The 13,343-nt window shown below is 42.7% G+C and overlaps 1 protein-coding gene across 2 annotated transcripts in view; it reads left to right on the forward strand.

Moving 5' to 3' along the window:
* Nucleotides 1-13,343, forward strand: part of CHRM3 (cholinergic receptor muscarinic 3) — a 468,838-nt gene that overhangs the window by 339,448 nt on the left and 116,047 nt on the right. The window lies entirely within an intron of this gene.

The raw sequence follows: 13,343 nt of genomic DNA on the forward strand, positions 1-13,343 counted from the left end.
ATTATTTTTAAATGCATATTGTTTGTACATGCCTAAGATAAATTGATGTTGAATTGCTTATTCAATATGAGGGTATTAATGGCACAAAATGTGTGGTCCTGGAGAATCTAAGGATTTCGGGCATGAGACTTAAATTCCAGTTCCCCGTCCCCCACTTCTCCCGCAGAGGAGGTGGGGGAGCAGGCAGAAGAGAACCACCCAGGCCCGCGCCAAGCAGCCTCCTGTTTCTCCGAGAGTGCAAGGCCCTCTAATAAAAACTACCCCTTTGAAGAAGTGAAAGGCGCCGTTCGGGATTGTGCAATTTCCCTTTCATTGCAGTAAACCTATACCTTCTAGAATCAAGATTATCAAATCAATTCTGGTGGTCATTTGAAATGAATAGCTGGAATTATATATTACAAAATATGTAACGAGTGAAGTATATGTAGAGTATGAACAATAATCATAATATAGTTTATTTAGTATTTATTATGTGCCAGGTAACTTATGAATATTATTTCATCATCACGATGACCATGCAAGATAAATATTTTCCCGCAGGAGATCACACAATTTGTGATTCATAGAACCAGCCGGCTCCCTCCGGTGCCGAAGCTGAGTGTCCGCGAGTGTGTCCTGTGAACACCGATGTGTGCGCGCACCGCCTCGCTGTCTGCCAGTGCTGGCCCTGGCTCGGCCGGGCTGGACTCAGGCCTGCGCTTCTGCGTTCCTAACAGGCTTCCGCCACACGTCAGACCGCGGGTCCCCGAGCCACACTTTGAGTGGCGGCCTTCTAAAGTACATATTCCAGAGTGTGTCAGTAGAAATGAGTAAAACAGAAAGGTATTCCTACTCGACATAAGAGGCGAGACTGGGCTAAACAGAGCCAAACTGATACCTTCACTGCAGATCTTTTCAGAGCCTTTAAATTGCTCATGTGCGCTGTCACTTTCTGAAAGGAGAGTAGCCTATACGCCATTTTTCAAATCCATTTGGCGGTTGAAATATTTCTCATAAAGCACACCTCAGATTAGTATTTACTTTGGAAGCATCGCACTCCATCAAGCTGATTGTTCGAAGGTAATACTTTTTCTGGGGAACCACTGAACTAAAGACTTGAAAGTAGTCAGGACAGCGTAAAATTATATAAACATTATTGTGTTTAATATATGCCAGGTGGTTGCTGGAGTTGGGAAGGGGCGGGATGAATAGTGGGCACTAAATGAATGCAGCAGCACACGCGTCTTCAAGGAGAGCTCGAGTTGGTGCAAACGAACATGTGAGACATTATCCGCAGGACATGATGGAAAACACGGGTCGGAAAAAACGTGCAGTGAGAACAGAGGGGGAGCCGGTGCTGAGCTTTCGCGGGGAGTTTGGATGTTTCCCTTACTTCTTCATCTGATGCTTCCTTTGTTGAAATCCTCAGATGCTGTGGTGTTGCTCGAGGACAGATATAGGGGGCTGAGAACGTTTTCCCTACTTCACCTTTTCCCACATGACAAGCTCCCTGGCTGCTTGACTTCTCCACAAGGGCCCGGCTAGAACATCAGCGATTTTTTTCCCTTCAGAATGTAGCCTGCATGATTTTGCACATCTACGTTTGAATTTCTTCTCGAATTCAGTCGCTTCCTGGGAGAAGTGGCAGAGTGTGGCCCATTTGCTCTTCCCTCCCAGCACGAGGGACCTAGACAACCAGCATTAACAGGCTCCGTGTGGCTTCTTGTGCCTGTGGCACCTGGGCCAGCCTCACGTACCTGTGATCGGTCCCACCCGTAGCTCCCTGGGGCTGATCTCAGAAGTCTCAGGCAAAGCCATCTCTGTTGTCACGTCTCTAAGAGCTGTCTAAGGACTTTGGTATCAGACCTGGTTCTCATAGACTGAGAGCCCTGGGATCTTTGCTTTAAAATGTAGATTTGTGTGTGTTGTGTGATTGCTGACTTATTCGGCATGTGAGACAGCTGTACAAGGACCACAAGCGACCGTGGCATTTCATGCCAGCTTCGTTGCTGTCACTCTTCTCTTCTTAGATCACTCAATAATTACACTGCTTTTTTTCTCCCAGGGTTCAGAATCATTTGTTTGGGGTCCGTCTGTTCCTTTCAGGGAACTATTTAGCTTTCTTTCGGTCAAATTCTATCTGTCATGGGGACTCCTTTCCTCTTAAAAATTGAAGAAACCCAGCAAACCACAAATGTAATAATATGACCTCAGTTTTAAAGTACTTATTGGACTTTAGAGCACCCTGATTTAAGACACACAAAAGATGTACAGCATCCCACTGGGGAAAGTCCCGCAGCGCTCGGAGAACACAGCTGACCTCCGGCGCTTTCAGATTTAATAGCTTTTGATTCAGCCACGTGTCGTTGCTCTCAAATTTGATGGATGCGAGCTTGTGAAGGCCTAGACTCGAACGGGCTCTGCGAGCAACGGAAAAGCCTGGACAGTGTCCGTGCTCATATATCCTGTGACTCTGGAGCCCTCTGGTAACCTTAGCTTAATCAATAATGCCTGTGACATGGAAAATTTATTTCTTTGTGAAAAATGGTCATAAAGTGAAAGATAATTTTAGTGAAATGTGAAAATATGTTTAACTTGTGCTGTGAGGATATACACAGGAAATATGTGACTTCCTATGAAAATGTGATTCAGAAGAAAGCGAGGCGCCTGAATAAACATTTCGATAATCATGATTTTAAGGATTCAAGGGTGTTTGCTTTAGGCAGCAGAGTGATAAAGCCCCACAGGGGGCTACTGGGTTAAGTAACTGACGTGGTTGACAGAAAGATGCGACCTCTGTCCACAGTCACACTTACCGTGAAACGAAAGGACTCCTTGATGTGAGTTTTACATCAATTTGTCATAAAAGTGATATTCAAGTAAATTATACTTCCTTAAGTATAGGTGCTTAAGGAAGTATAAAAGGAAGGTACTTATCCTTCCTTTTCATTGAATGAGTAACCCTAACGCGAACCCAAACCCCACTTCTGCTGCCTGATTTCATGCGGCGTGCGCGCTCAGCGTCCCCTCCTGAGCACGGATTCCGGTCCAGCGCCGCTGCCCAGCCCCTCTGGGGACTCTCTCTTCTTTAGCCGAGATGACAGGAATGGCCTCCTAACGGATCCGTTTGCTCTAAGACTCCTTACTTCAGAATTTTCACTTTGCCAACCAGGATTTTCTCCAAAAAAGAAAAAATAATAAAATGAAAAAACAATTTGTTAATATAGCAAATCCACTTACAGAAAACTCTTTTATAGAAATACTCTAAATGATAAAGATTTGCGTATGAACATGTTCATTATGGTTTTATTTGTGACAAAAGAATTGGGTGACCTAACTGGAAATGATGAAATATATTCTAGTGCATAGATATTAAAGAACAGGAGTTAGAAAACATTTTCTGTAAAGGGCCAGGTAGTAATATTTTAGGTTTTGCAGGCCATACAGGTGCTCTGATAATGAGTTCTGCTCTTATGTGAAGAAAATCACCACAGACAATGCATAAACAAATGACTGGCTGTGTTCTAGTAAAACTTTATTTACAAAACAGGAGTGATTTGGCCCATAGACCCACAGCTCGGCTCAGCCCTATTGTAGATAAATCTGCCTGTCCGCAATCTATTCAGGTAAAAACCATGCTATAGGGATATCCTATAGAGAGAGACAGAGACAGACACAGAGAAATAGATAGATGACACAATATGTACAAAAAAGGAAAAACCCAGAAGAATACACAAACGGTATTAGGTTCTTCTCCTGGAGAAGATAGGTTTGAAGGAAAAGAAACTTTCCAATTTCGTATACTTTGCATTTTTATATACTTCTGCATTGTTTAAACTTTTACATGATCGTGTATTATAGAAAAAAACATTGAAATAATGAATAATCTCCAAACCCCTGATTTTATCTCTCCACTGTTTAGAGACCTTCTGTTCGACATTGTCTACAGGATAAACCCTAAGCAGGTTCTGGAGCACCCAAGGTGGCTCATGATCTGCCCAGCCACCTGCTCTGGTCTCGCCTCTGACCTTAAGCTTCCTCCGCGTGCCACGCTCTTCTGTGACTCTCTGTCTTTATAAATCCTGCTTCTGTCTGAATGGCTTCTGCCCGGCTTCTCCAAACAAACTCTCACCCGTACTTCACAGCCCCTGCTAGATGTCCCCTTCTCCCTTCCCTCTCACATCCTTCCCGCCCCCTATGGACAGAAGTCACTTCCAACACTTCATTTTAATGTGAACTGGTTTCCATTATTCATATCTACTCTTAGACTAAGTTTCTTTGGGCAAGGATATTGTCTTGTTATTTCTGAATCCCCACACCCGGCATAGAGCTTAGCATACAGTAAACACGCATTAAATCTATATATGTGAGGATTTCCAGTTAAGGAAGTATTTTGAGTATCTTAGTGATAGGACAAGGAGATTTTTATACTGAAATTTAAAACAGTGAGGAAAGTCTACAACATAGACTCACTCATATGGCAAAAGTTTCTAAACGTCCCCAGTGAATAACCCCGGAAAGGGTTATTCATTAACGCTTCGCAAGAGAAGGGTTCACGATTTGGTCTGCTTTTCTGCTACCAGCGTCATCGAAGTAGCCAACGCAAACGAAAGATTTTTCGCATCGCACATTAAACAGCACATGCTGTTATACGAGGTTGACTTTATCGCTGTGTTTACAGTGAACGTGTTCGGCTGCAGGTAACGGAATACCCCACTATCGACTTAGACGATCCAGTGCTTGCTTGTCTCAAATACGAAGAAGTCTGGAGAAAGGTGGCATCGACCTTTAATGAAATGTTCGATGCTGGCATTTTCGCCTTTACTTTCACTGTGTTTAGCACATCGAATTTCATTCCATCCCCACCCTTGTTGCCTCGTGGTTGCAGGGTGGCTCTTCTCCTGCCGGGAATCATGTCTACACTCAGGGCAGGAATCAAAGTAGAAGAGCAAAAGAATCTGTCTTTCCCGTCTTTTAATTCTGAAAGTGAAGTCTTCAGCCTCGGTGTTGCCTTACGTTTCTTCAGCAGCGTCCCCTGGTCACTCACATATCGATCACTGGTCAAGGGAAATGAGGTAAAGATGACTAGTTTAAATCCATCTTGATTCGACCGCAGACTTGGAAGGATGAGAGTAGCCTCCCTTAATTAAAGGAGTCTCTTCTTGCCACCTGGACATTAAAGGATTTCGTTGAGGGGAAGGAGGGAGGATGAGTCCTCGGTGAGCCACGGCTGCGCCAGTATCATTTAGCTATTGTCAGATCAGTCGGTGATTGGACTGGGATGTACAAGGAAAAAAATAATCATGAAATTTGACGTTAGACAGGAGGATTCTAGAATTATTGGTTACCAGCTATGGGAACCTGAGATAATTACTCAGAGTCTCTGGACTTTGTGTCCTGTCTATAAAATAGGAGAAAATCCCACGCACCCCACAGTACGTGTGAGGATTGAATCCAGATGGCTGGCCACGACACCAAGCACTGTGTGCCACCTGGTCAGTGTGCGTATAAGGCCAGGCCTGGTCCATTGGTCTGGGTGCAAGGACCCAACCTGATAGATCCTTCTGCGTCCTTGAGTTTCAGTCTCCACTCGAGTCTGCTGGTGTTGCCGTTCTTAGTATGGTCAAGCCTGGTTAGATATAAATTAGGTGCTTTTAAAATGCTAAGTATGCATTACTTTTTAAAAATGTTTTATTTATTTCTTTATTTTTTTTACTAAGTTTATTGGGGTAACATTGGTTAATACAATTATATAATTTTCAGATGTACGTTATAATTCGACATCTGTATAGTCTATTGTGTGTTTACCACCCAAAGTCCAGTTTCTTTCAGCTACCATATATTTGATCCCCTTTACCCATTTCACCCTCTCCTTACCCCCCTATATTTGACCCCTTTAACCATCTACCTCCCCCTTCTCCCCAACCCTCTACGGTCTGGTAACCACTAGTCTATGGTCCATGTCCATGAGTCTCTGTCTGTTTGTCCTGTTCATTTTTTGCTTTTAGGTTTATATCCCACATATAAGTGATATCATGTGATTTTCAACTTTTTCTGTCTGGCTTATTTCACTTAGCATGATTAACTCAAGTTCCCTCCATGTTGTTGCAAATGGCAGTATTTCATCTCTTCTTAATGGCTGATTAATATTCCATTGTATATATGGAATATTAATCATCTGTTGTAGGACACTTTGGATGATTGCATGCCCTGGCCACTGTGAATAATGCTGATATGAACATCGGTGTGCAAATATCTTTTCGGATATGAGTTTTCAAGTCTTTGATGTAAATGCCCAGTAAAGGGATTGGTAGACCAATTCTTAGTTTTTTAAGAAACCTCCAAACTGTTTTCCATGGTGGCTGTACCAATTTGCAGTCCCACCAGCAGTGTGGACTTTTTTCCCCGCATCTTCTTTAACATTTGTTATTACTTGTTCTGCGGCAATGCTTTGGTATGTTTGATTAAGATTCTTCTTTAGGATACCTGGGGAAAGAAAGCACAAGTATTGTAAAAAACATCTGGGGCGAACATGTGGCATAATGCACCAGTTGTTATATAATCAGTAGAAAATGCAGGGAGAATTTGAAGACAAGCAGCCTGAGGGGTAGGGCTGCTACACAGCGATAACAGAGAGGGCAAAGAAAAACGTTTTCAGTTCAGTTACAGGTGCGTTTATAAGAATGGAGATTTGTAGGAAGAATTGATTTGGCTATAGTGCCTTCCTGCAGCATCTCAGCCCTCAGAGGCTTTGAACTTACCTAGGTATTTGTAGACCTGAAGACCTATCATGTTTCACACATGTTGTAATAAAGGACTCTGATCGGTTTTGTGCATCCTTGCTCTCTTTTGTGCATATCATATATTTGTTTCTCCATTCATTTTCTCGGTACTGTCTAGCGAAAGGAGCACCAAATGATAATTTGGCCTCCGTGGGCTTTTCTATTGCTCCTCCATAGCAGCATAGCAGTGACTAGAACCATAGACCTTGGAGCCAGATGCCTGGGTTAGATCCGGGCTCCACCTGTGGTCAACTTTGTGCCTCAGTTTTCTTATCTGTAAAATGAAGATAATAATAGTTCCTACTTTATAACGTTGTTATAAAGATTACATGAATTAATGATTGTATAGTTCTTAAAGTAATATTTTAAACATAGTGAGCACCATCAAAAAACTATTAGAAACAATTATCAAATACAGTAGAGTTGCAGGATACAAAATCAATATGTAAAAATCCCTTGCATTCCTGTACACTAAGGATGAAATTTCTGAAAAAGAAATGAAAAGAAAAGACAAGAAATTAAAGAAGATGTGAAGAAATGGAAAGATATTCTGTGTTATCAGATTGGAAGAATCACCATAGTTAAAATAACCTTATTACCTAAAACATTATACAGAGTTAATGCAGTCCCCATCAAAATCCCATCGGCATTCATGAAAGAAATAGAACAAAAAATTCATCAGATTTGTATGGAAGCACAAAAGACCCCAAATAGCCAAAACCATCCTGAGAAAAAGAACAAGGCTGGAGGAATCACTCTGCCTGACTCAAATTATACTACAAAGCAACAATAATCAAAACAGCATGGTGTTGGCAGAAAAACAGACATTCAGACCAGTGGAACAGAAATGTGAGTGCGGGAGCGAACCACTGTATATATGGACAAATAATTTTCTACAAAGGAGCCAAAAACATACAATGGAGAAAAGAAAGCCTCTTCAATAAATGGTGCTGGGAAAACTGGAAAGCCATCTGCAAAAGAATGGAACTAGATTGTCGTCTATCACCACAAACCAAAAGTAACTCGAAATGGATCAAGGGCCTGAATATAAGACCAGAAACAATAAATGGCATAGAAGAAAACACAAGTACTAAACTCATGGACCTTGGACTTAGAGAGGATTTAATGAATTTGACCTCAAAAGCAAGAGAAATAAGAGCAAAAATAAACAAAAGGGACTATATCAAACTAAAAAGCTTCTGCAGAGCAAAAGACCATCAACAAAACACAGAAGCAACCAACTGAATGGGAGAAGACATTTTTAAACAACGCCTCTGATAAGGGGCTAATATCTAAAATATACAAAGAACTCATACAACTCAACAATAACAAAAAAAGTCCAATTAAAAAATGGGCAGAGGACCTGAACAGACACTTCTCCCAAGAAGGCATACAAATGGCCAGCAAATATACGAAAAGATGCTCACCTTCACTAGCCATTAGGGAAATGCAAATCAAAACCACAATGAGATACTAACTCACACCTGTTAGAATGAGTATCATCAACAGGACTAGTAATAAAAGTGTTGGAGAGGTTGTGGGGAAAAAGGAACCTCACACACTGCTGGTGGGAATGTGAAATGGTACAACCACTATGGAAAACAGTATGGAAGTTCCTCAAAAAAATTAAGAATAGAATTACCATACGACCAGCAATCCCTCTTTTGGGTATCTACCCCAAAAGTTTGAAAACGTTTATCTGTAAAGACATATGTACCCCGATGTTCACTGCAACATTGTTTATCAGTAGCCAAGACATGGGAAACAACAGGAGTGTCCTTCGATCGATGATTGGTTAAAGAAGCTGTGGTACATATATACAATGGTCTATTACTCAGCCATAAGAAGAGACGAAATACTGCCATTTGTGACAACGTGGATGGATCTTGAGATTATCATGCTAAATGAAATAAGTCAGAAAAAGTTGAGGATCATATGATTTCACTTATATGTGGGATATAAATCTGAAAGCAACAAACAAATAAGACAAACAAAAGCTCATTGTCACAGACAAGAGTTTAATGGTTAACAGAGGGACAGAGAAGAGAGGGGGAGGTAAAAAGGGCAAAAGGGGTCGAATCTGTGGTGATAGAAAGAAATTCAATTTTTGGGTGATGAACACACAATGCGATATACATGTGACATATTATTGAATTGTACACTTGAAAACTATAATTTTGTTAACCAATGTCACCCCAATAAAGTTAATTTAAAAAGACCAGTTCGAAACAGTGAGCATTATATAAGTGTATCTTAAATAAATGTTTAAAACATAGGACCGGTTATTAAATGAGATAATAATATAAAGGATCGTTCGATATAGTCTCATCTCTCTCAGTATTGCTACTCAGAACTATATGCCATTCTCCATATCCACCTTGGCCCCTGGCACACAGCAAGCCCTTCACACAACACAAAGGGAAGGGAGGAAGAAGAAAGGGAAGGAGAGGGAAGGAAAACTGCCCCTGGAAAAGGATCTGCTCAATGAAGACCGTACCAGGGAACTGACCATAAAGTAGAATATAAAGTAATGCAAACTTCAGCCATGAATTTGAGTGGCGATTCTCTCAACCAGAGTTTTTGACTGCGCATGTAACTCAAGGCACTGTTTGCGTCATAGAAACGGTTATAAGACAGGTGGCTGTGAAAACAGTGGGAAGGTAGCAGGCGTCCCTAGGAATGCACAAGAGCCCACCCAGAGACAGTGCGGGCAGACCGACACCCAGCATGAGCTCCATAGGAGACATGAGTTCAGACAAGCATTATGCATCGTGATTTCAGAAAGACGTTTGAAAGTATCTCAAGGTACTGTGACTGTCTATATATATCACATTATTATATTATATATAATTTATATTCTCTAGTATATAATTCATATTATATAATATACAATATATATAAATTAACATACATATATAGCTTAATAATGCAATGAGGTGGATGTTTATTTAGATCAGTAGCTACAGAAAAGAAAACTAAGATTATTTCATAAAACTTTGTTCTGAAAACCGTGCTATTTGGGGTGGGATAGTTATAATCAACTGAATTGCAACAAAGACTCCAGATCGATAAAACATTAAACATATCACATTTAAGTCGGTAAACATCAAGCCCCAAATCTGGGCACAGTTTTTATTTACGGGAATTAGGAGATGGTTGGTTCACGAAGGTGAAAAAGCACAGCCTCTCCTGCTCTTCGAGCAGATATATAAGGCTCTTCAGACACAAACGAAGTGCAGGAAAAACAGTGATGCACACTTGCAGAAAGCCCACCGCATTCTCGGTTTCATGCAAGACATCAGCAGCGAACTTCAGATCGTTGGAGGGTTGTATTTCTGGATGCCTATATATTATGCCTTTGACCAGTTCTCTTTTTAAGAGGAATATAAGAAACACAGAATTGGGTTTGAGCTGTAACCATCCACTCCAATATTCTGCTTAGCAGCAGAAATCAAGGGGCACAGCAAGCAAGGCCATATCCTTAAACTTAAAAGTGTAAGAATATAGCCTCAAAACATACAACTGAACTATTAGGCTTGATACTATGTACACCATCTTTTAGAGTTCTATATGTTTTCAGCCTTTAGCAATTCTCAAAGTAGTGAGTGACAAACAAATTCACTGTACACTGATTAAATGGTATTTTTATTTAATCCTAAATTTACTTAAATTTACTTTGAAATTTCGATTGCATAGACTTCCCTCGGCTCCCCCTTCCATATTCTCCCTGGCAGACAAGGATTTATATGGATGTAACAGCCCCCTCCCGACCTTGATTATTTCCACTGCCCCTCTCTGGCCCTACCCCAGGAGCGCTGTAGAACCCCAGCAGGGTGGTGACAAGGCCGCATGGCTCTGCTGTGGGAGGCTGCCCATGAGCCTGTTGGTTTGCGTGCAGTGTTTTCCTGATAGCAGCTCAGGGATTTGGGTTTGATTCAGAAGCGACTTGGACGTTTCCCACACGCGGTCCTGTAATTCCTCTCCTTAGAGCCACAATAACAAGGGGCGCCAGGTCCTATTCGTTTGGGTCTTTTTTGTCCAACTTTTCCTTCTCCAATTATAAACACTTGCAATGACCACGTAAAGTCCTGTCTTTAAAGGAGCCTCAGTTACTGTTCCACAATGGTGGCGTCTCCGACTGTGGCTCCACTTCCGTTCCTGTTCCTTCGAAAGGGGCAGTTTAACAGTATCCTCTTGTCATTTGTCAGAAAGATAATTGGACAGTTTTCCCTTTCTTTATATTTACAGAGATCATTTACTAATCAATCTTGATTTATAAGTTTGTTTTGTTTGTTTCTCTTTGTTTACATTATAATCCTAATTAGCTTTTTAGCAGCAAGTCTTTACGCAACTCATCTGAGCCTCTCTAATCTTTCTTTTCCCTTGACAAATATTTGGGGTGGGGACTCACACATTTCTAATGTCTGCTCCAGCTGTTTTTCAGTGGTTGTCGTTCAGTCTCTTCCTCTTCGATAGCGTGCCGGATGTGCGTACCAGATGGCTGGTCAAACTAAACGGCGTCGCATCCTCGTCGTCTAACCTCCTGTCACCTTCTCAGTCTCCCGCTCTCTCTCCAGGTTGCCACCTGACAGTTGGCTGACTTGGCAATATGTCCACTACCCGTGTGCCAGCTTTGCAGCCTCTCACCCAGGCCTGCAGCCCCTTCCGCACAGTTTGAGGGTGTCCGTGCAAATGAAACCAGGGAGGCAGAGGAAGCCTTCCCGCATCTGCGGTGTGATCGCGCCCCCGTAAAGGCGAGCACCCTCTTGGCCAGTGACTATGCGAACGCCTGTGGCTCACTGTGGGAGAGTTTCGTTTGCATAGATCAGGTGACATCGTGAGATGGGAAACAGTGCGGAGCTCAGTAATGCGACTTCTCGAAGTTAAATTCTGTTATTAAAGCTGTGTTATTTTTTAATTGATTTTGGAATTTAGTTGAGATGAGCATTTGAGGATTAAAAAAAAAAAAAGAAAAATAGATCATTTGAGCCTTTGGGTTTCCGTCCGGCTGCACGGGGACCACCCAGATGCTTGTCTTCTTTTGTCACAGCCTCGTTGATGTCTCTGTGCTCTGTGCTCTGCCTCGGTGTTTGCCAGGTCCTTTCTTTTCTTTCCTATGAGTTTCTCTCTTTTTTTATTTGCTTCTGTTCTTTTCTTTTCTTTCTTTTTTCTTTTCTTTTCTTTCTTTTGATATCAGCCTGATTTCTTAGCCCCACTGGTATCTGGGAATTTCTCAGCTCATCTTTACCTTGAACGATGATTTCTCCTGATCCCACATGTAATCATCTGAGATTAATGAGAGTTTCTTCATGAAAAAGTAGGGACTAAACTGACTGTGGAAGTAGCCGTTACCAATAGGCTGTGGTTTTTATTTTAATCTAAATGGAAAGGTTTAGTTTGTAGATCCTCCCTGCGGTGGCACCTGGGAGGCTTTCCGGTCACGTGTGTGTGCGCGTGCACGCACGCACATGCGTGTGGGGATAAGAGTATAAGTGCTCTTAGGAAGTAGCTCCAAGTGCTTTCATAATATCCGCCGATCTAGCGTGTTAAACGTGCCGTCTCAGGCCACGCGCCGGGCGTGCTGTGCGCGGAGGCTCCGTCGGCTGCACATTCAACCCGCTTCTGTTTCCTCTGCAATAGCGTCCGCCTGTCACTCTCCGGGTGTCCATTTAATTCCAGGAGGACTGGGCAGTTCTTTAGTCAGGATGCAGTCTGATCTAACTTTATTTTCCCAACAGAGCCCAGCCGCACTGCCTCCCATTTGTTAATAATCAATTCTATTAACACTTTTCTGTCCACAGCGCTAGGCTATGGCGAGGTAACAGTAAATCATAATTATTAGCGACACATAAGTGCCGAGTACTGTCCTGAGCACTTTACATGTAGCACTTCATTTAATCCTCACTACATTCCTGCGGCATAGACGCTGTCATGAAGCAGAAAGGACAATTCTGTGGGGTTGACCCGCTGCAGATAACCGTTCGGCGCGGCGGAAGCCGGGTGAGAACCGAGAGAGCTGAGTGCACAGGACGAGTTTGCAGAGCAGTGTGCCAGGCGGCGGGAAGTCATGCAGCTAAGCCAGGGAGTTTTAGGATATAGGGAGCCTTTAAACGGCACCACGAAAAAATTTAATGATAAGATTTATTTTTCACACAGACCAATCTGGCTTAATTTTAGAGATGGTGGCAGAGGGGCCAGACGGAAGGCAGAAAAACTAGTGGGCGATTGCAATAAACCAGGGGCGCGTGGGGACCGGCTTTTGTAAACAGGTCAATGGCCCAGGTCACATAGAATGCAGGAGGACCAGTGGGAAAGGGAAAACCCCGCAGTCTGAAGTGCGGGTCGTTAAGTCACGATGTGCGCGGGGCAGCCGGGAGCCACGTCTGGACCACATGGGACATCTGATTTGAAGGAGCAGAGTCCTGCCTCGAGCTTGGTAAAAGCAGGGGATTCAGGCCATTGCGTAATGCCACCCGCACGTGGAATGAGGGAGGAGCGACGCAGCAGACGTGCAGGAGAAGCCCTGCGATGCTTGACGGAGCCTGCGGGGAGGAGAGAAAACCAGGAGAGAAGCCGAAACAA

The sequence above is a fragment of the Pteropus alecto genome, unplaced genomic scaffold, assembly GCF_000325575.1.
Source record: "Pteropus alecto unplaced genomic scaffold, ASM32557v1 scaffold189, whole genome shotgun sequence".
In the NCBI taxonomy this organism is placed as follows: Eukaryota; Metazoa; Chordata; class Mammalia; order Chiroptera; family Pteropodidae; genus Pteropus; species Pteropus alecto.